This window comes from Chrysemys picta, chromosome 18 (assembly GCF_011386835.1).
Source record: "Chrysemys picta bellii isolate R12L10 chromosome 18, ASM1138683v2, whole genome shotgun sequence".
Classification (NCBI taxonomy): Eukaryota; Metazoa; Chordata; order Testudines; family Emydidae; genus Chrysemys; species Chrysemys picta.
In genome coordinates this window covers 3,992,800-4,016,209 of record NC_088808.1, presented here as the reverse complement: position 1 = coordinate 4,016,209, position 23,410 = coordinate 3,992,800, and the positions used below count along the sequence as shown (strand labels likewise).

General features: G+C 39.8%; 1 protein-coding gene across 21 annotated transcripts in view; it reads right to left on the bottom strand.

The window, feature by feature from the left end:
- Positions 1-23,410, bottom strand: part of ZNF618 (zinc finger protein 618) — a 279,775-nt gene that overhangs the window by 254,865 nt on the left and 1,500 nt on the right. The window lies entirely within an intron of this gene.

Here is a 23,410-nt window from a genome sequence, read left to right as displayed (position 1 = left end):
ATCACCACCACCCACAGCAGCGTGCACAGCTTTTACTGTCCTCTCCCTTGCTCAGCTTCCTCTTCCCAACCCTCGGGCCAGGCGGGACCTCCATGATTACATCCCAGGCTGTCCCAGCTGTAAGCTCCAGCCTGTCTCGTAAAAGGACAGAACTCTCCTTCACACCAGATGTTGTCTATTGCTTTTTTATTTCTAATTGCTGCCTTCACTGTGCCACTGAACCACTGCTGGCTTTCAGCCAAAGTTGTCTTCTTCCTTGATTGTGCTATTGTGGCTCTTTGGACTCCTAATAAACTCTTTTTAAGGAATTCCCAATTTTTATTCACATTTTTCTGTCTACATTTTTCCTCCCAGTCAATTTCACTCATCATTTTCCTCACTTTGGAAAAATCAGACTTTTTGAAGCAGCAAGAATATATATTACTGGTTGGGACTGTCCTCTGTTTGCCCATATTTAACGTAATTCCCTGGACCCTAAGCAACCACCAACTTCCAATCCAGTGATTAATTAACATTAATCTGTCATAATGAGGTCCAAAATATAATTACTTCCATGTTGGCTCCAAAACCTTTTGTGTTAGAAAACCATCATCTAGAATTTTTAAAAACTCAAATGATGTTTCACTACTGGCTGTATGTGACCCCAGGCATATGTAACCCAAATTAAAGCCCCCACAACACAATTTTTCCCCTTACACATTAAATAGTTGCTTTATGAGTAGGGCTGTCGATTAATCGCAGTTAACTCATGCGATTAACTCAAAAACATTAATTGTGATTAAAAAAATTAATTGCAGCTTTAAATCGCACTGTTAAGCAATAGAATACCAACTGAAATTTATTAAATATTTTGGATGTTTTTCTACATATTCAATATTGATTTCAATTACAACACAGAATACAAAGTGTACAGTGCTAACTTTATATTATTTTTTATTGCAAATATTTGTACTGTAAAAATAATAAACAAAAGAAATAGTATTTTTCAATTCGCCTCATACAAGTACTGTAGTACAATCTCTTTATCGTGAAAGTGCAACTTACAAATGTTTTTTTTTTTTGTTACATAACTGCACTCAAAACTAAACAATGTAAAACTTTAGATCCTACAAGTCCATTCAGTCCTACTTCTTCTTCAGCCAATCGCGAAGACAAAAGTTTGTTCACATTTATGGGACATAATGCTACCCGCTTCTTATTTACAATGTCACCTGAAAGAGAGAACAGGTGTTCGCATGGCACTTTTGTAGCTGGCCTTGCAAGGTATTTACATGAAGATATGCTAAACATTCGTATGCCCCTTCATGCTTCGTCCACCATTCCAGAGGATATGCTTCCATGCTGATGACACTCATTAAAAAAAAAAGGGTTACTTAAATTCATGACTGAACTCCTTGGGGGAGAACTGTATGTCCCCTGCTCTGTTTTACCCACATTCTGCCATATATTTCATGTTATAGCAGTCTCGAATGATGACCCAGCACATCTTGTTTGTTTTAAGAACACTTTCATTGCAGATTTGACAAAACACAAAGATGTGAGATTTCTAAAGATAGCTACAGCACTCGACCCAATGTTTAAGAATCTGAAGTGCTTTCCAAAATCCGAGAGGGACGAGGTGTGGAGCATGCTTTCAGAAGTCATAAAAGAGCAACACTCTGATGTGGAAACTACAGAACCAAACCACCAAAAAAGAAAATCAACCTTCTGCTGGTGGCATCTTACTCAGACGATGAAAATGAACATCCATCGGTCCGCACTGCTTTGGATCATTATTGAGCAGAACCCGTCATCAGCATGGACGCATGTCCTCTGGAACGGTGGTTGAAGCATGAAGGGACATATTAATCTTCACGGCATTTGGCACATAAATATCTTGTGATGGATGCCATGTGAACACCTGTTCTCACTTTCAGGTGACATTGCAAACAAGAAGCGGGCAGCATTATCTCCCGCAAATGTAAACAAACTGGTTTGTCTTGCGATTGGCTGAACAAGAAATAGGACTGAGTAGACTTGTAGGCTCTAAAGTTTTACATGGTTTTATTTTTGAATGTAGGTGGGTTTTTTTACATAATTCTACATTTGTAAATTCAACTTTCATGATAAAGAGATTGCACTACAGTACTTGCAATGCGGGAATTGAAAAATACAATTTCTTTTATTTTTTACGATGCAAATATCTGTAATCAAAAATAAATATAAAGTGAGCACTGTACACTTTGTATTCTGTGTTGTAATTGAAATCAATATATTTGAAAATGTAGAAAACATCCAAAAATATTTAAATAAATGGCATTCTATTTTTGTTTAACAGCGTGATTAATCGTGATTAATTTTTTTTAATCGCTTGACAACCCTATTTATGAGTAACTCATCCTGTTCTCTAGTTTGATTCTGTGGTCGTAACGGACTACTCCCCACACCAATACACCCTCCCCTCCTGGCCCCGGCCATGCATGTTAACACCCACATACATTCAAGATCCTGTGGTTCTGAGCTATCAGTAACTCTACAACACATACTGGTGTCTTTAATGAAAAGCTCTCCCCCTACCCCCGACCCCCAGACGCAAACACCCGCCTTGTACCCATTCCATCCTTCCTAAACAGGTTATAACCAGTGATTTTAACATTCCAATCATACCAATCACCCACCAGGTTTCAGTAGTGCCAATTATATTATGTTTCTTCTCATCAATGAGAATTTCCAATTTGCCTGGCTTGCTAACCAGCCCCTAACACTGGTATAAGCAACAGTTTCCAGGACTCAACAGGTCCAAAGGCATCTGGGTACTTCCCAAACAAGGGGCACTGGATTCTGGCACGGAGCTGGGAGGCTCTGTCTGAATCAGTGCCCCTGCAATGCTCCCTCATCTCCCCACAGCTGTAGCAGAGGGACAGACTTAGGGCATGTCTACACTTGCCATTTAAAGTGGGAAAAGTCCCTTTTTCGTGCATGTGAGTATCTACACTTGCCAATTACTTTTTGCAGTGAAACTCAGAAGTTTCACTGCAAAAAGAAAACCACCTCCATGAGAGGCATACAGCTCTTACCAGTGATGCTTTTGCAGTGATGTGCAACTGAAGATGCGTGTTCTTCCTGTTTACAGAGCTTTTGGCCTCTGCAGGATATCCCACAGTGCCTAGGTGACCACTCTGGCCAGCAGCTCTGCTGCTCTGACGCCAGGTAAACAGACGCCCACCCCTCCTCCTGTAAATCCCCGGGAACTTTGAAACTCCCCTTCCTGTTTTCTTGGCAAGTGCTCACTTATCTGGCCAGGTGACAATACCTGCTCCAGGGAGCAAACGATCCCCTGCTTGGAGCAATGCTGAGCCACGGGAGCTGATCAGTGTTTGGGGAGAGGGGGCTGTGCAGGGACCCAGGATGCCCCGTGATCACCCACCCCCCTTCCCACAAGACCTATCGTCAAAATGGAGAGAGCTGCACTGTGGGACAGCTGCCCTCCGTGTGCTGCTCTCATCGGCAATGGAAGTGCTGCAAATGTGAATACTCTCTGACGCCTGTAGAAGTGAGAACACGAACGAGCACTTTTCTTTCACTGGTTCCCAATCACCGTTGAAACTGACGGCGCAAAAACTCTGCAAGCGTTGACATAGCCTTATTATTTGTTATTTGGGGCTGTGCAGGATACAAGTACAGAGACAGTCTCTGTCCTGCAGAGATGAGAGAGACCCAGATTAGACAGGGCACTCAGGGAAGGGAAAAAACATGAAGTGCTATTTTTTCATCTCATTTACTTATTAACTCATAACTCAATGACCTCATAGAAAAAATGAGTCCTTACTAGGAATCTGATCACAAAAGGGGTGATGGCTTGGCAAACTTGTATTAGAAGGTTATTCCATGTATGGGGACAGTATGTAAAAACATCACAGAGACAAGGTGAGAGAAAGAAACAAATTGAACCTGAAGCTGACAGAGTCAAGGCGATAGGCAGGGCAGAGTAAGAGACAAGATATGGCCATCAATAAGTTTAGGCTTGAAATTACATGACGGTTTCTACCTATCAGAGAAGTAAAGTTCTAGAACAGCCTTGCAAGGGGAGCAGTGAGGGCACAAAAACTGACTTGTTGCAAGACTGAACTTGATAGGTTTATTGGGGTGATCGTATGATGAAGTTGCCCACAATGGCTTATGGCCCATCTGCAACTGCTATTAGCAAATATCTCCAACCGCCAGAGATGGGACACTAGATGGGGAGGGCTCTGGGGTACTACAGATAATTCTTTCCCAGGTGTCTGGCTGGTGGATATCACCCATGTGCTCAGGATCTAACTGACCACCGTATTTGAAATGGGGAAGGAATTTTCTTTCAGGTCAGACTGGCAGAGACCCGGGGAGGGGGGGGGGGCGAGGAAGGTAGCCTTCCCCTGGATCATTGGGCACAGGTCTCTTGCTGGTTTGAACTAGAGTAAATGGTGGATTCTCTGTAACCTGAAGTCTTCAAATCAAGATTTGAGAACTTCAGTAACTCAGCCAGAAGTTATGGGCCTACTACAGGAGTGGGTGGGTGAGGTTCTGTGGCCTGCACTGTGCAGGTCAGACCAGCTGATCATAAGAGTCCCTTCCAGTCTTAAAATCTATGAGTCTGAGGCTAGGTCTACACTACCTGCCTGAATCGGCGGGTAGAAATCGACCTCTCGGGGATCGATTTATCGCGTCCCGACGATCGATCCCCGAATCGACGCTCTTACTCCACCAGCGGAGGTGGGAGTAAGCGCCGTCGACAGAAAGCCGCAGAAGTCGGTTTTGCCGCCGTCCTCACAGCGGGGTAAGTCGGCTGCGATACGTCGAATTCAGCTACGCTATTCACGTAGCTGAATTTGCGTATCTTAAATCGACTCCCCCCTGTAGTGTAGATGTACCCTGAGATAAAGCCTGGAGCAGAGTTTGTGCAGGACATTGAAACAGAAGACAGTAAATTATAACATGATGCAGTGTGTGAGGGAAAGTCAATGAAGCGTAAATTAATACAGATTCCTAAAAAGTAGAAAACAATTACATGATGCAATACTTCACCTGCTTTATGCAGAGTTTTAACTGGTGTTTAATCTATTATGTACTGGCAGAGGTTGCTCCATGGTTAAGGGCGTAGAAGCTACCTTTTCACTGTAAAACCAATTTTCTGCCTCGTAACTTCTCAACACAGAAAACAGTCTTCTAAAATCTTGCATTTCACACCTCTTTCTACGATATCTTTATTCCGGAAGTTCGCTAAAAATCAGATAAAGAATTTTAAAGTTTTGGTTTCCTGAAAATTTGGCTAGGAAAAAAAGTTTGCTTTTTCAAAAAAAATTCTGATCATGATCTCTCTAAAATGGCTTGCTCTAGGAACTTCATATATGTTTTGCTATGTTGGTCTTGCTAAAAACAAGTGCCTTTCAGTATTTTTGGTAAATTGGTGGGTGTTCTTGAAAGGTAAACATTTATTATTATGTAAATAAAATGGATTCAATTTCTGACAAGCAAAGCAGACTAAATCATTGTTCATATTTTAAAGAAACAATCATAATCTGGCCAGTCATTGGAGTTGGTCAGAAAACTTTGGCAGAATAGAAAGTAAAATGTATTATCCTAGAAGTTAGAATACTTAAAAATGAAAGCATCTACCAATAGAGTCTACCTACAATTATTGTTTACTAATTTCCTTTTTTAAAAAATACTAATGCACCTCTTGCAATATGTTATAAAGTGCAAGGATTGTTTGTCTTGGAAAGGACTGGAGCCTAACACTTGACAGTCAGTCAAATGTGAAATATACAGAAGGAATCTATATTTTTGCTTGGAAAAAGTAAACATGTTATACTGGCATTACCATTCTAAAATTATATTATACTCAAATTAATATTGTCTTCATGTAAGACGCCATTCCTGCAAAGAAGGAGGTGTATGCCTTGTGAGCAATTCCACTGACTTCAAATGGAGCTACTTGTGTGTGAAGATAAGCACTTGCATAAATCTTTGCAGGATTGGGACCTAAGCGAATGTCCACGGAAGACAATAAATGATTTAAAGTATCAAAGACAAAAAGATACCTAGAAGGGAAAGTCAGATACAAATGGAAAATTCCTTCCTGGCTTCATGGATGGTAATCACATTTTTTATGCTAGGAGCTGAAATTCATAAAGTTCTACGTATATATTTAATTAGGTTAATCTGTTCAATTTCGACATAAGTCTACTTGCTGTAGTCAGGAACATTGCACATTATACAATTTGAATATTATATAATGAATTACAATCACAAATATTTTACTGTTTATGCTGGAATGGGGAGGCCTCAGAATTTTCTCTAAAATGAGAGAAACACAAGCTTCATGCAAACCAATATTCACAATATAACTATTATTACAAAACTCTATCAGTAACCAAAAGCCAATAAGGTAACCAACATATACCTTTTCAGTAAATCTATTTCCCCCAAAAAATAGATATATAAATTAATAACAGATAGCATTAAATTAAAGGTAATAGCATTATTTTTTTAAGAATTTAAGAATATGCACAAGTGTTTATAGGATCAGGGCCTTATTTTTTCTTGTAATTCTCCCCCCCGCCCCCCACGACTTTTATGAAAGATAACATTCTTTATGTCCACTAAATATGTTCCAATAGACTTACGTAACACCATCTTTCAGGCTTTCTGAAAGTCTACCTTTAGTAATACAGATTATATCATTACATTCATACCATTCATTAATTGATTTCAACCCAGAAACAAAGTCCTTTGGCTATATTTTGACCTTATGAACACAATTTCTTTGGTTATGAATGTGGCGACCTACAGAAATTGTGTGTGATTTGAAATAATTACTGGGACATGAATCTTTTGTAACTGATTATTGAAATATAAGAACACCACAATTTTTGCAATGACAGTGTGAGGAGCACAGAATTACAATTATTAATATCATTAAAAAGCTGAACTTAGTAGATCTTGCAAACTAATGGTACATACATCAGAAAAATGTAAAAACACCCTGCAAAGTTAAAATGTTCTGCTCTGTCACCACAAAATGGGAGCAGGTGCCTATCTTAACCGGCTCTAAAACACAGTCCAAACATTACTTAAAGTCAAAACACAAACCTTCCTCATGGTTACACTTTTTAACAAAGAAATTATTAACAACAAATTGAAGTTCATCCCAAGCTTTCTTCCCAGTTGCTTCTAGGATTCCTAATGCAGGACTGTTCAGTTCAACCTCACTCTCTAGAGCCAGTCCCACCACCTCTCATATCTGGGGGAGGTAACTCATTATCTCACCAAGTGAGTCTGCAGAATCTACGTTAATGTTTCTCAGCAGCATCAATGACACCTACTAAGAGTGTGGGATCACAGGCTAACAGCACCAGCCAGATTAAACTTTCACCACTCACTGTCAACCCACCTGACCTACACTGCCTAGGCAAATTCAACATTGCCTCCCAATAAGATTTTCAAAAATTATATGCAAAGATAAAAAAAGAAAATCATACAACTCTCCTACTTCCCCAAACACCCACAAAACTGAAAGTCACAAACAGAAAAAATGGATGATTTGCAACCTATAGACTAAAAAGCATCAGGCTTCAGTTTGCAGATTCGTATTCAGATACAAGCGACATTTTTTAGCTTCTGAGCTATAAACTACCAAGGCAGGTTCACACACTTTAAAACAAACATGCTGTGTAGTCCACACACATGGCACTAAACAACATATGATATTTAGATGAGAAATCACCATAATGTGTCTTTTGGATTAAAGGAATTATTGCTATAGGGTTTCATTCCCCACTCAAAAAAGCCAAATAATTAATACCTACTGAAGAGGCATTAAGATGATAATCAATAAAAGTAACTTCGCTATTATCCACTCCTAACATCAGTGTTTCCCAAACTGTGGGGTCACAACCCCCAGGAGATCATGAGATGTTGAAAAAAAGAGGGGAAGAAAGAAAATGCAAGAAAGTCAGGGTATGTCCCCACTGAAGCAGCTTCTGTCCCGCAGGACTGGCTGCACTTAGCTCCCCACTCTGGGCATTGTGTCCTGGCTCCTGGTGTGTGCATGGGGTCACAGCGCCACTCACTAAACTTGGCTCAGCCTCCCCCCAAGTCTGGGGGACCAGGCCAAACCTGAGCAGCAATGCAACACAACCCTGTGTGCCAGGGGCCCTGTTGCAATGCCAGCACCAGGGAGCTGAGCCCAGCCACCCTCGCAGCACAAGAGCCATCACTGCAGGCGGGCTCAGTCTGCAACTCCCTCCCCCACCCAAAGGGGGCAACACAAGGAAAAAGTTTGGGAACCACTGTCTTAGGGCTTGTCTATACTTAGCGCGCTGGTTCGGCGGCAGGCAATCGAACTTCTGGGTTCGATTTATCGCGTCTAGTCTGGACGCGATAAATCGAACTCAGAAGTGCTCCCCGTCGACTCCGGTAATCCTGCTCGCAGCGAGGAGTACGCAGAGTCGACGGGGGAGCCTGCCTGCCGGGTCTGGACGGCGGTAAGTTCGAACTAAGGTACATCGACTTCAGCTACGTTATTCACGTAGCTGAAGTTGCGTACCTTAGTTCGATTTGGGGGTTTAGTGTAGACCAAGCCTAAGATTATTAAATCTAATTCAAAGGGAAAAAAATCCTGCAAACCTGTAGGCAGGCACTTAACTTTAAGCTCTGACTTCAAAAGGAGATTTCATAGGTTTAATGTCTGTAGGTTCAGGCCCTAGTTTACTTTTCACCATTTATTATTGTTAGACACTGAAACTAAGCTAATCAATTTCATTTCTGCTTTTACCTCAGTTTCCCTTACTGCTTCTCATGCACTAATAGAATGCTGTTGATTTTGGTTTCAAAGCTTTGAAAGAGGAGGCTTAATAAACTTGTGAGTTAAAAAATTAAAGTATTTCCATTAATAATGATGTTTTTTTATAAACAGAACTTAACATATTAGACCCAAATAATGTTAAAACACTTATTTGAAGGAACTTTTAAAAATAAATGTTTTAAACAAATTCATTTTTTTAAGATACTGGAGTGTGCGTACACATAACCATTAAGTAAAAAATAAGCCTATATGGATTTTTATTTTTAATTTCCTCCCAGGCTGAATCTAAATTTGAACCAACAATATTTTTTAGAGCAAACTTTACAAACCATGCCTGAAAATATTGTTTTATGACCCCCGCTACCAGGACAACACTTATGTTGTTAGCTCATATTGTAGTTTTTTATCAGGAACAGCTTTTGATTATAAAAGGTGCTCAGCAAACTGCTTCAGGAAAGACCTGCTCTACCTCAAAAAACCTTCCCTCTTAGTCTTTGCAAAGTTCTCAGTCAACAGCTGCGATACTAAAATCTCCCATGATAAAAGCTCTAGCTTTTATCTATCTATCTATCTATCAGTACACACACACACACACACACACACACACACACCTTGTTTGTCTGAAAAGAGACTTCCAGATCTACTTGAGACTTCCGGATCTACTTTCTCTAACTGCCCTAAAGGCCTACCACAAGATCCCAGAATTCCCTGGCTATCTTTATTATTGTTCTTCACTTATATGTCCAGATTCTCTGCTATGCCATCCCAAATATTTATAACATTTCTCTGCAGATTCAATAGCTTCCATCACCTATTCGCAGTGCTTTATTTTCCTCTATCCCTTGTAAATCCAGTATAAGGGTATTTAAAATATCCAGTCAGTTTTCAGGCTCAGCTATAGATTTTATTTTCACATTATACTGGGCCAAATTTTGATGTGATACAACAATTTGCAGTGAGGTAAATTATAACACTTCAAATAACCAAGGCTTAGTCTAACCTTAAAAGGGCTTTTGCTGATACACAAATTTTGAGAGGAAAAAAAAAAAACCCAAAACCCTATAGACATTGCTATACACCTCCATCCCAATATAATGCGACCCAATATAACACGAATTCGGACATAACGCGGTAAAATAGTGCTCTGGGGGAGGCGGGGTTGCGCACTCCAGTGGATTAAAGCAAATTCGATATAACGTGATTTTTTGGCTCCCGAGGACAGCGTTATATCGAGGTAGAGGTGTACCAGCAAAAGTTTCCAGTCTAGACCTGGCCTGAGATTCCTATGACTTACTTACATCCACTTCACCAACGTGTAATGGTTTTTCTATACTACAGTTTTTATCTCATTAATTGATTGCCAATTAACTCAAGATCATTAACAAGTTTGTGAAAGTTAGGCTGGATTCTCCCCAAACATTTGTTCCATGAGAAGAACATAAGAACAGCCATACTGGGTCAGACCAATCATCCATCTAGCCCATCCTGTCTTCTGACAGTGGCCAACGTCAGATCATTCAGAGGGAATGAACAGAACAGGTAACCAGTGAGTGACCCATCTAGGCTGACCAGACAGAAAGTGTGAAAAATCAGGACAGGGGGTGAAGGGTAATAGGAGCCTATATAAGAAAAAGCCCCAAATATAGGGACTGTCCCTATAAAATCAGGACATCTGGTCACCCTAGACCCATCCTGTTGTCCACTCCCAGCTTCTGGGAGTCAGACAGACATTGAAAAAGAAAGTCTAAGTCAGCGTAATATAAGGATTTTCTAGATGAACAGTGAGTGTGCAGCAAGCGGAGATGTAAATCTACAGCACCCTAGCAGTGTGAACCTTGCTATTGCGCACTAGAAGTTCCCCAGTGCGCTTTCACCAAATGCAGGTTAATGCACACCCAGGAACTGGGTGCTTAGTGCTTGAGAGCAGGGTCCATGCAGACAGCTGGCACAGCACACTACGGCAGTGAAGATTTACGCCTCAGCTTGCGGCGCACTATTTGTCTAGACAAGCCCTTACGCCCAGAGGGGACAGAAGGTGAAGGATCTTCAGAGGGTAAGTTAGACCAACATATGGGGTGTCTTAACTGCTAACAACAAAAAAAGCATGATCTCAACTCAGGTGAGCTAACCCACGTTAGCTGACTTGGATAAAAAATTAGGAGAGGGGACAGAGCAAGTTGAACTTGAGCTGAGATCCCAAACCAGAGCTGCCACGTCTTCACTGCTATTTATGTTTTGACCAGAGTTAAGAACACACCTTTTTCTTTTTTTGCAGTGGAGACATACCCTGGTTCTAACAAAGGTTCTAACTTAGGGCTTGTCTACACAGGTAATCATTCCTGATTAGCTCCTTCTGTCGATGCTTTTATTCCAGAATAAGAGTCCCTTATTCTGAATTAGCTTAATCCACTTCCAAATTGAATTAAAATGATTCAAAATAAGGCAGCTTTATTCCAGAATAAAAGCATCCACAGAGAGGCTTTAAATTCACACCTGTGTTAAACCGAATTAACTTTCCTGGCCTGTATACTTCGCCTCTTTATTTGGCCCATCTTATGCTTCCCTGTCATACAATGAGCAACTGCATTCCATATACTCGGGGATCGATTTATTGCGTCTCGTCTAGACGTGATAAATCGATCCCCGAATCGATGCCCGTACTCCACCACGGCCAGGTAAGTCGAACTAAGATACTTCGACTTCAAAGTTGCATCTCTTAGATCGATTCCCCCCCATCCCCCATAGTGTAGACCAGCCCTCAGAGGTGGCCAACCTGAGCCTGAGAAGGAGCCAAAATTTACCAACGTACATTGCCAAAGAGCCATAGTAATACGTCAGCAGCCCCCATCACCCCCCCTGCTCCCAGCGCGTCCTGCCCACCGGCAGCACCTCCTCCTCCCTCCCCGCACCTCTCGATCAGCTGTTTTGTGGGGTGCAGGAGGCTCTGGGGGGGAAGGGGGCGGAGCGAGGGAACAGCAGGCTCAGGGGAAGGGGTGGAGTGGGGCAGGGCCTATGGCAGAGCCAGGGGTTGAGCAGTGAGCACCCCCCGTCACACTGGAAAGTTGGCGCCTGTGGCTCCAGCCCCGGAGTTGGTGCCTAGACAAGGCTTAACTTCTGAAGAGCCACATGTGGCTCCGGAGCCACAATACGCCTCAAATGTGTAAGGGAGAAGATATATTTTCCCCCTAAGCCTTCTTTTTCCCACATGCCTTACAACATTAACCTTGGAAGTCATGAGGAGACAGAAAATCAATTAAAAAACAAATAACTTGTTAGGTCAATCATAAGCCTCCCTGGGTGTTTCCATATGTATTTAGACATACATATGGACAGATTTAGATATACAACAGGAAAGTGTACTATTATTTCTATTACAGGAACTTATATGGAGCCATCGGTATAGTATCTGTGCATATGTACCCAATTCAGATTCCAGCAAAACAATTCCTGTGTATGAAGACCCAGTATCTCTAACTCCACTCCAAACTGAAGACTTACATATGTGCTCAACTTCACACACTGTGGATTGTTCCACAGAAGTTAACAGGACTATTCAGCACGTGAGGTTAAGCCCAGGATTGTAACAGGACAGAGATACAGAGCATATTGACACAAGTGCTGGTACTAAGGGTGCGGCCGCACCCCCTGGCTTGAAGTAGTTTCCATCATATACAGGGTTTACAGTTTGCTGCAATGGCTCTCAGCTCCCCCACTGTACAAACTGTTCCAATACCCCTGTACTGACAGTGATAGGGGAAAGTGATCTAACACTTATGAAAAGCCTGGTCAAATAGGTGAGTCTCATGCTAATGCTAAAAGGTGAGAGATGATTGTATACCTAATTAGCTACATACATAATTACAGTGCACCGGCTAGCATTGTATACAATAATTAAAGAAACAGTTTCATTCTGGAACAGGGATTTCCCTACACCCCCCCCATGGGGTGTTTACCCCCCCTGAATTTCCCCAACATCCCCCTCCCCCCAGTTTTGTGAACTAGTTACATGCAGTGTTGCCAATTTAGTGATTGTTTGGAAATTTGAATTGAAATTGAAACATTAATACGCACTTTAAAAGCATATACAGTGTATCATAAAATACGTGCATCTGAAAAAGTATAATAGATTTGAAAAGTATGAACGTAGACTAGCTTCCTTATAAGGCTGTTATTTTCTAGGACAATGTCAGTGCATTCATTTTGGTGCTGTTGGCCAACCTAATAATTTCAAATGATGATTTATAAGCAAGTTCTAAATGAGCTCTCCCTGACAGCTAGCAATGAGCTGGGGCTGGGGGGAAAGGCTTCAGGACCAGATTGTATTTACATTCACACATAATCTACCTAGGTATCCAGCAAACAGAGCTGTGTTGCCCAAGTAGTAGATTCTGGCTGGGGTTGGGTTACAAATCACTTGAATGCAAGGGGACGGAAGGGTGTAAAGAAATGTTGTTGTTGTTATTATATGAGTAAAGGGCAGTAGAACTGTCCTTAGCCTGTGCTGATTGAGGGCATCAGGAGAGAGGGCGGGGACAGGTGTTTTGCTTGATGGTCTGCCTGAGTCACAAGTACTATTTGACCTGCCCCTCTCCACTGTTTAAAGACAGAGCTGATTAGGCTCCATAGATAGTCTTTTGTTCTGTTAAGTGATCACTACAGCTGAAATCACTGATAATCAGGGCTAAGTGCTTAGACCTGCTGTGGGACAGTGTTTCTGTGGAGGAGACGGCCCAGTCTGCACTAGCAGCGAGGTTCCCCCTCTGAGAGCTGAAATCACTGAGAGCTGGTGGAACCTCAAGAGACCAACTCGCAGAGGTCACAGTGGCAGGTGGCAGCAGAAGGTGACGGCGCAGGGCCATTGGCAACAGAGCGATGGAGTGAACGGTGGCACAATGAACAACAGTGGCCAGAGCGAACAGTGAGCAGCTGGAGGAACGAGCAAGGTGCCTTCTTGACTCCCACCTGGGAGGTGAACTCATGTGAAAGCACCTCTGAATTCTGAGTCTCCACTGACCAAGGACAACACCAGTGAGTGTTAATGAGGCTGTTAAGAATGCTGGAGACACAACACAGTTCATGCGAACAAACATGGCTGTGGCATCATACTTTCTATTTAAGCAAGAGATACCACACACTACAAACTGGAGGCCAATTTTAAGTGCATTGTCACTTGTTCATCCTGAAATTGAACACGACCAGCAAATGCTCACTATCTTTCTGCAAGAAACTCAACTGACTGGCTAAACGCATGTGGTGCAACAGTGAAAGACTCCACAGTTGAAAAAGTGAAGAACTCTCTCACCACATTCAAAAAATTCGCATACATGGCTGATGAATGCACCAGTGCAAATGGGCATCAAGTATTAAGTCATTGTGTACGTTATCTTGATGTCAGTGGTAGGCCAGTAGATGCATTTCTAGATGTTCAAGTTACAGAAGACAGATTGGCTGCATCTGTGACAACCCACATCTTAAAAGAGTTAAATGCTTGTCAATTGGACCCCAAACAGATGGCTGCTTGTGCATTTGATGGAGCTGTAAACTTCTCTGGAAGACATGGTGGAGCACAAGCTTTGCTCAGAGAAAAGTGTAACCCTAATCTCTCCTATACTCACTGCAGAGGTCATTTACTCCAACTAGCGCTAGTACGAGCTGCAGACGCTTCAAAAGACATTTAAAAAGCTATAAATTTAATGTCTTCATTATATTCTTTTTTCAGCAAGAGTCCAAAAAGACTGAATATCTTGGAAAATGTAGAAGATACACTGAGACTGAAGTTCAAATTAGTCCAACCTGGGAAAACCCTCTGGCTTTCTCAGAGCAATCCTTGGCTGTTGTCTTAAAATTACTCCAGCTGTTATTACTGGCTTTGGAAAGTATCTACCAAGATGGGATGGATCTAAGTAGTGAGGCTGGTGGATTACTTTTGCTACTACGTTCAGAGAAGACTATTGCCATTCTCCCTCTTGTAAGTCTACTGTTGAAACCACCTTGGTCATTAAACAATGCCATCCAGGCATCTGCTACAACAGTAGTAGATCTTTGTCCAGCAATAGAAGCTACATTTGGATCAATCAGAGAGCTATCCATTGAAAAAGTACGGGAAGAAGCAAAGACTTCAGTCCAGAAGTTGACTAATGAAGGCATTTATACTGAATCCTTAAGTGAAGAGGACAAGACGTGTTTGTTAAGACAACTGAAAAAGTACACAGACTTGATTCTTAAAAATTGACAACAGCAACTTCTAGACTCTACTCAACCTCTACGTAGCTTTTACAGATTCCTGTCCTATAAAACACAAACAGTTGAGTGGAGTGAGACACTACCAGCAATGGGGCTGCTATGTGCTCAGGACAGAATAGAGAATTTGAACACAGAGTGGAATATCATACGACGAATGAATGAAGATTTGACTTCAACTTCTTTTTTTATCATCACTAGTGGCTCGACCCGCTCTTTATGCTATGTTTCCTGGGCTGAAAGAAGAAGAAATTCATCTCTTGCTACTCCCAGTCACAACAGCTACAGTTGAGCATTCTTTTTCATCATTGAATAGAATTTTGTGTTTTGAAAGAAGTCGCCTTCTGCCTGATCACGTGAATGAACTAATGAGCATATCAATTGAAGGAATGGAAGTACCGGACACACGAGAAGCCACCAAAGATGAACACATTGCATTCAAGAAGTTCATTAACAGAATTGTGCAAAATTATAACAAGAAACCAAGAAGAATGTAGATGTAGTGCTTCATAGAAGGCTTGAGTAGCCAACTTTAATTTTAAAATCTAATGAAATGGTCATGAAACATTTTTCAGTTTTTACTATAATGCCATACAGCCCACCTTCACCCTCACAGTCTCACCCCTCATCAGCACTGACACACACACACACACACCCCTGAACACACACACACAATTTCAATTCCTGGGGAAAACACTGTCCTGGAAGGATCTCATTCTCTGCTCCATCCCTTATGATTTGTATTTCACAGCTCTGCAGCACATGCCCAGTGCCATCACTACCCACCCCACTTCAACAATAGTCCCTTTTTCTCCAACACTCTAACCCTTGTAAAAGGCATGACTGGTCGTCCTCTTTTCATCCTCCTTAAAGAGCTCCTACATGAACTTGCCAGTCAAAGATGCCAGAAAGCCATTACACATCGTGCATGTGTCCAGGGAAGGTGGAATCTCATCTGACTCACCTAAATACAGAAATACAGTGCTACAGGCTCACTGCAGGCTTCCTTAGATAACAGACTGGGGGAGAGATGGTCTCCTTCTTTTTCCCCCTCTAGAAAAGCAGCTGTTGTCCTAGATTGCTCAATCCTTGAACAAAATAAGTAGCCCACAGAAGTGCCCCATCAAGTCATATAACCCCATTACTTATATTGGTCTTATTTTATCCCACAGCTTCTCAATTATTTCCCAGTGTTGAACAACTCCATTATCTGAACATAAAATCTCAAACCCTTTTTGACTCCCTTACTTCCTACTGTAACTTTATTCCACTCATGTTCTTATCAATGCCTTGACTAGATAAATGTAAGTCATCTGTGCCCTGCTTAGAAGAGGCATAATCAAAACCTTTACCACACAACTCATGCAAACTGGCTGTTTCTATTATCTTTGTCTCCCCTCTACTTGTGTATTGGCCGAAAAATCCAACTCCCATCTGAATGGCGAGAGGGGCAGGGAGTCAGTTTCCCCATCAATGGACGAAACAAGGATATCTTATTCCAAAAGGTTATCACTCACATACTGTACATGATAAACAGCCTCATTCATTTCTAGTCCCTTACCCCAACAAATCAATGTTTGTTAGTACAAAGTCAACACATCCAGATGTACTTTCCATACTAGTTAACCACTAAATTGGCATCACATAGTACAAAATAATCAAGAGACATTGAAGAAACAAAACTAAAACAAAAAGGAGGCAGATGATTAGCAATTAATCCATAAAATATTAAAAATCAGAAACTTCTTCCCAAAAATGCAGTATGATTGAACCAATTCACTATGGACATATTCAGTAGTACAACATTTTTAAATCATTGTAACATTAAGATTAGTTTCAATCACTCAGAATTTTAAGAAGCGTAAAAGATAATACTTCATACTAGCCAGAACTTCTTCACATGATAAAAAAACAACCCCAAGCCCATCAGGTGACATTCATAACGAATATTATTCATTCTCTCATCCTCCTCCATTGCCCAAATTCCCATCTTTTTATGATCATTTTTATGTCTTTACTAAAGGCCTGACCTACAAACAGTCACTCTCACAGAGGCTCACTGAGTTAAAGATGACTTTGTGTGTGAATAACTACACATCCATAAGTAACTAATTATAGGACCAGACCTTAGATTTTAAGATCGTTGGTGCAGGTATCATGTTTTGTTCTTTCCAGGTCCCAGCGCACTTTGTATTATAGAATCATAGAAACGCAGAGATGGAACGGACCTCAAGAGGTCATCTAATCCAGCCCCTGTAATGAGGCAGCACCAAGTAAACCTAGATCACCCAACAGGTGTTTGTCTATTCGGTTTCTAAAAACCTCCAGTGAGAGGAATTCCATAGCCTCCCATGGAAGCCTATTCCAGTGCTTAACTATCCTTATCATTAGAAACATTTTCCTAATATCTAACCTAAATCTCCCTTGCTGCAGATGAAACCCATTACTTCTTGTCCTACCTTCAGTGGACATGGACAACAATTGATCACTGTCTTCTTTATAACTGCGCTTAACATATTTGAAGATTTATCAAGTACCCCCTCACTCGTCTTTTCTCAAGGCTAAACATGCCCAGTTTTTTTAACCTCTCCTCATAGGTCAGGTTTTCTAAACCTTTTATAATTTTCTTGCTCTCCTCTGGACTCTCTCCAGTTAGTCCACATCTTTCTTAAAGTATGATGCCCAGAACTGGACACAGTACTCTAGCTGAGGCCTGATCAGCGCTGGCTCATATTCAATTTCTGATCCACTATAATCCCCAGATCCTTTTCAGCAGTATTACTGCCTAGCCACTTAGTCCCCATTTTGTATTTGTACAATTAATTTTTCCTTCCTAAGTACAGTACTTTGCACTTGTATTTATTGAATTTCATCTTGTTGATTTTAGACCCATTCTCCAATTTGTCAAGGTCATTTTGAATCCTAACCCTGTCCTCCAAAGTGCTTGCAATCCTTCCCAACTTGATGTCATCCACAAATTTTATACGCATACTCTCCATTCCATTATCCAAGTCATTAATAAAAATGCTGAATAGTACCTGACCCAGGACTGACCCCTGCAGGACCCCACTAGATACAGCCTCCTAGCTTGACATCAAACCATAGATATGTATTCTTTGAGTACAGTCTTTCAACTAGTTATGCACCCTGAAAACAATTATGGGTCAAACCAGCCAAGAAGAAGAATTTAATTAGAAAAATATGAATGATAATTGGGAATTATTTAAGAGCACTTTATTAGATGCCCAAAAAGCCAGAATCCCACAATCAAGGAAGAAGGCTGTACTGGTTAAAAAAATCCAACATGGTTTAGAAGGGAAGTGAAGGAAGCTATAAAAATCAAAAAATAAAATATAACTAATAGAAGAAAGGGGAAGTGAATAGTAATGAATATAAAACAGAAACCAAGAATTGTGGAAAATTTATAAGAAAAACAAAGGGACATAAGCAGAAATATATGGCTAGCAGAACTAAGGACAATAAGGAGTTTTTTAAGCATATTAGGAACAAAAAATCTTAACAATGGTATTGGCCATTACTAGATGGAAGTGGTAGATTTAATAACAACACAGACAAGCCAGAGATGTTCAATAAATATTTATGTTCTGCATTTGGGGGAAAAATAAGTGATGTAGACATACCATATAAGAATACATTTTCTATTCCACTAGTATCTCTGGAGGATGTTAAATAGCAGCTATTAAAATCAGACATTTTTAAAACGTCAGGTCTGGATAACTTGCATCCAAGAGTTTTAAAAGAGCTGGATTTTATTTTCAATAAGTCTTGGCACTCGGGGGAAGTTCCAAAAGACTGGAAGAAAATTTATATTGTGCCAATATTTAAAAAGGGTAAGCAATATGACCCGGGTAATTATAGGCCTGCCAGTCTGACATTGATCCCAGGCAAGATAATGAAGTGGCTGATATGGGACTTGATTAATAAAGAATTAAAAGAGGGTAATATAATTAATAAAAATCAACATAAGTTTATGGAAAATAGATACTGTTAATCTAACTTGATATTTTTTATGGGTCTTACAAGTTTGGTTGATAAAGATAATAGTGTTGATGTAATACTCTTAGGCTTTTATAAGGCATTTGAATTGGTACCACATGACAGTTTGATTAAAAAACTAGAAAGATATAAAATTAACATGGCACACATTAAATGGATTGATATCAGGCTAGCGGATAGTCACAAAATATAATTATAAACGAGTAACCATAATCAAACGGATGTGTTTCCAGAGGTTTGCTGCAGGGATTGGTTCTTGACCCTATGCTATTTAGCATTTTTATCAATGACCTGGAAGAAAACACTCAACACTGATAAAGTTCGCAAATGACACAAAAATTGAGGGAATGGTAAATAACTATGAGGACAGATCACTGAGCCAGAAAGATCTGGATTTCTTGATAAACTGGGCGCAAGCAAACAATGTGTGTTCTAATATGGCTAAATGTAAATGTGTACGTCTAGGAACAAAGAATGTAGGCCATACTGGCAGGACAGGGAACTCTATCCTGGGAAGCAGTGGCTCTGTAAAAGACGATTGGGGGTGGGTTGCTTTGGGGAGGCTTTTGGGGGTGGGGGGAAAAGGAGAGGGAGGGTTTGGGGGTGGATAATCTGCTGAACATGAGCTCCCAGTGCAACACTGTGGCCAAAAGGGCTAATGCGATCCTTGGATGCATCAACAGGGGAATCTCAGGCAGGAGTAGAGAGGTTATTTTACCCCGTATTTGAAATTGGTACAACTACTGCTGGAATACTGCATCCAGCTCTAGTGCTCACAATTCAAAAAGGATATTGATAAATTGTAGAGGACTCAGAGAAGATCAACAAGAATGATTAAAGGATTAGAAAACATGCCTCATATTAATAGACTCAAGGAGCTCAATCTAGTTAGTTTAACAACAAGCAGGATAAGCAGTGACTTGCTTACAGTCTATAAGTACCTACATGGGGAACAAATATTTAATAATAGGCTCTTCTTCACTCTGGCAGAGAAAGGCTTAACACAATTCAGTGGCTAAATGTTGAAGCTAGACAAATTCAGACTTGAAAATAAGTCATACATTTTTAACAGTAATTGTTCCAATGATTAATTACTATCTACTAAGGATAGTGGTGGATTCTCCATCACTGACTATTTTTAAATCAAGATTGGGTGTTTTTCGAAAGATCTGTTCTAAGAATTATTTTTGGGGAAGCTCTGTGGTCTGTAATATACAGGAGGCCAAATTAGATGATCACAATGGTCCTTTCTGGCCACAGAATCTATGAATCTGAGTAGTCTCACTGAAGCCAACAGGAATATTTGCACGCATAAAGTTAAACACATGCATAAATATTTGCAGGAGTGGGGGCCTATGCAATCACCCTATCCTTAAAATATGCACACACTATTCCAGTTGAATCCAAGAGGATCTATATGTATTAATATAATGGAGGTATTGAGTCCTATGTACACAATATGAGGGAAGTATGGTTACTGCGAGAACCCTTACTTTGGGATTTATTGATATTTGAGAATTGAAAGGCCCAATCCTGCAAGCCCCTCTATGTGCACAACTTCCAATGACTTCAGTGAGCATTCTATATGCCAAGGGCATCTAGAATTGGGTCCAAAGACTGTACCCTAAATAATACAAAAACTTACATTAAGTTAAAAAAAAGGAAAATCTTTTCAGAACCCTAGTTTCTATTGATTTCACTGACACAATGGCATCATCAAAAATTTAATTACATGTCACCACAGCAGTGTAACTATACCTACATAACAAAATATATTAGGAAAATATTATGTATTTAAATTATTCTATAATTCTGGAAGTAATGTAATAATTACATTTCATACTGTGCTTGTGCAAAAATTATTTATCATTTAACACGCTATTATTTTAATTAGGTTTGTCCCCCTCACTGAGGACTAGGTTCCTGGAAAATTTCCACTTCCAAAGTACAGTCTTTCTGTAATTTATGCTACAAAAATTAGGTTTTGAAATCTATTTACAGCAGTTTCTTTTCTTTTCTTTTCCACTGTCACATAACTCAAAAATAGGCAATTTTTGCTCAACTTTCCAGAAAAAAAGTTCCCTTTGAAATTTCAGCCAAGAAGGTTTTCTCCAGAATGTAAGAGCATATGAAAAAAGGTTAAGGTTGAGAATTCTATTATAACCTAAACTATAGCTTTCACCACCAGCGAAAAATAGAATGGAAGCCATTGTTTAAAAGAAACCGATATGCACACAGTTAAAGGTTGTAAAGGTTGCAGTACACACACCTACAGAATAACGGCATCCCCACAAGTTACAATCTAGTGCTATTGCATTTTCAATCTCTGCAGAGAAAATGGGCTACATACATTTTAAATAACTAAATATTTATATATAAGGAAATTCACTTATTTGCATTAGCAGTTTAGTACATGTAGAGATATAAAACAGGCCCTTGAAGTTTCAAGTCCTATATTTTTGATCATTATAAACTTCTAAGACATAAATGTAAAACACAAGGCAACACAACCTCTTATGTACTGTAACTGAATATATGCCACTATTCATAACCAAAATAACATAGTGATCAATTTATTACATCCCCGGCCTAAAACACACCAATCATCAGGGCTTCTCCCAAGATTTTAGGGTGAGGATGTGGGGCTAGGCAGAATAGGGAAGAAAGAAAAGAAGCATCGAAAAATCTCCACTTGGAAAAAAAGAATTAAATTCATGAATCTTCAAAAATATTTTGGTATACTCTTAGACTAAGCTGAAGTTATAGTGTGCAGTTCAATGAAAAGAATTCTTGCAGGATATGAGTTTGGAAAAGCCACCACCTTTAAGGCTTTTGAATGAAACCACGAAGAAAATATTGACAAGGATTGTATAATCCAATTTAATGCACTGTGTATAATTTCTACACATGTGACACTCCAGTGTGTTTGTGCCACTATTTATTAATGACTCTGGTACTTTGTTCTATATTTGCTGAGAAAAATTCAGGAAGAGGGTGGGTCTTTTTTCTGGAGATAAATGCAAAAGCAAAAATAAAAAGTTGCATTTCTGAATTTCTTCTCCTCCACTCAACACTTTTCCTGCTTTCCAAGTCTTTCCATTATTCCACAACCCAATAAATGAGAACAGGGTGAAAAATAGATACTTCTCCCTGCATTTATCAGGAAGTCCAGACTTCAATTTCAAGTGAATATCAAGTTACAGTGAAACAATCAGAACACCAAACACATTTCAGGGGGTTAAATTCAGATTTGAAAATTTATTTCAGAAAAATTCATTCCAGATTGAAATTTAATTATAAGGGGGGGGGGGGACTAAATTTAAGTTACTGGAGTGTGGAAGCACAAGTTTCAGAAACTCATGTTCAAAATTCAAAAATGTTCTTTTCAAATTAAATGCTGCAGCTGTGGAGCCAGCCATCTTGCTATTTTGTCCCCATTTTAGAGAGGAGGCTGTGTCAAGGTTGGTAAGACTCAAATGTTGACCTAATCTTCCACGCTCTCTTTTGTATGCAAAGGCCATGTATATCATTTATATGTGCTTTTATTGAAACAATGAAAGCTTCGGTGCTCTTTTGTTATTTATTTTTAAAAGATCAATACCAACAATCCAGTATTCAAGGGCAACCCTACAATAACAAACCAGTGTGCGTAGTCCACTACTTGCAAGCAACCTTATAATAACAAAATGTGTGCACAACCCTCTGAGAAACATTAATTATGGAAATGTTTCAATCTCAAACTCCAGAAGGATTATAAAGAGTGAGAGGTGAAAAGGATTTTTTTAAATTATGGAAAATATCATGGCAGCGCCCTTTTTAGCTACTTTAGTTTTATTAAAAATTAAAATATTCAAATCTACAGTTAATTTTGTTCATAATTGTGTTAATTATGCACATTTGTATTATCAAAGCAGATTTTACAATAAATCTATGTAATATTACAGTTATATGATCCACAGTATCTGAAATAGTTTCAGTGTATGTGTAAAAAACCTACTATGGAAATTTTTTCTCTTTACAAAAGAAGAAGTAGGAAATTAAATGACTGGAAACTATGTTTTAATTATACCAGGACAAACCCTCAGAAAAACCAAGAAATTCAAACCAGAACTGACATTCTACTCTTAATTTTGCTTTCCCTCATGTTTTTCTGAGCTGTGTGTAGAACCTTATTGTTTAAAAGCAGTTTTGCATGAAATCCAAAATCACAAAAAAAAAAAAAAAAAAATTTGGGTGTGTCCACAGAAAAATTTCTATATTTTTTCTTTATTTCTTCCTTATTTAAGACAACCAACTTTAAATATGACAAAATACCAAAATCAACCCTGC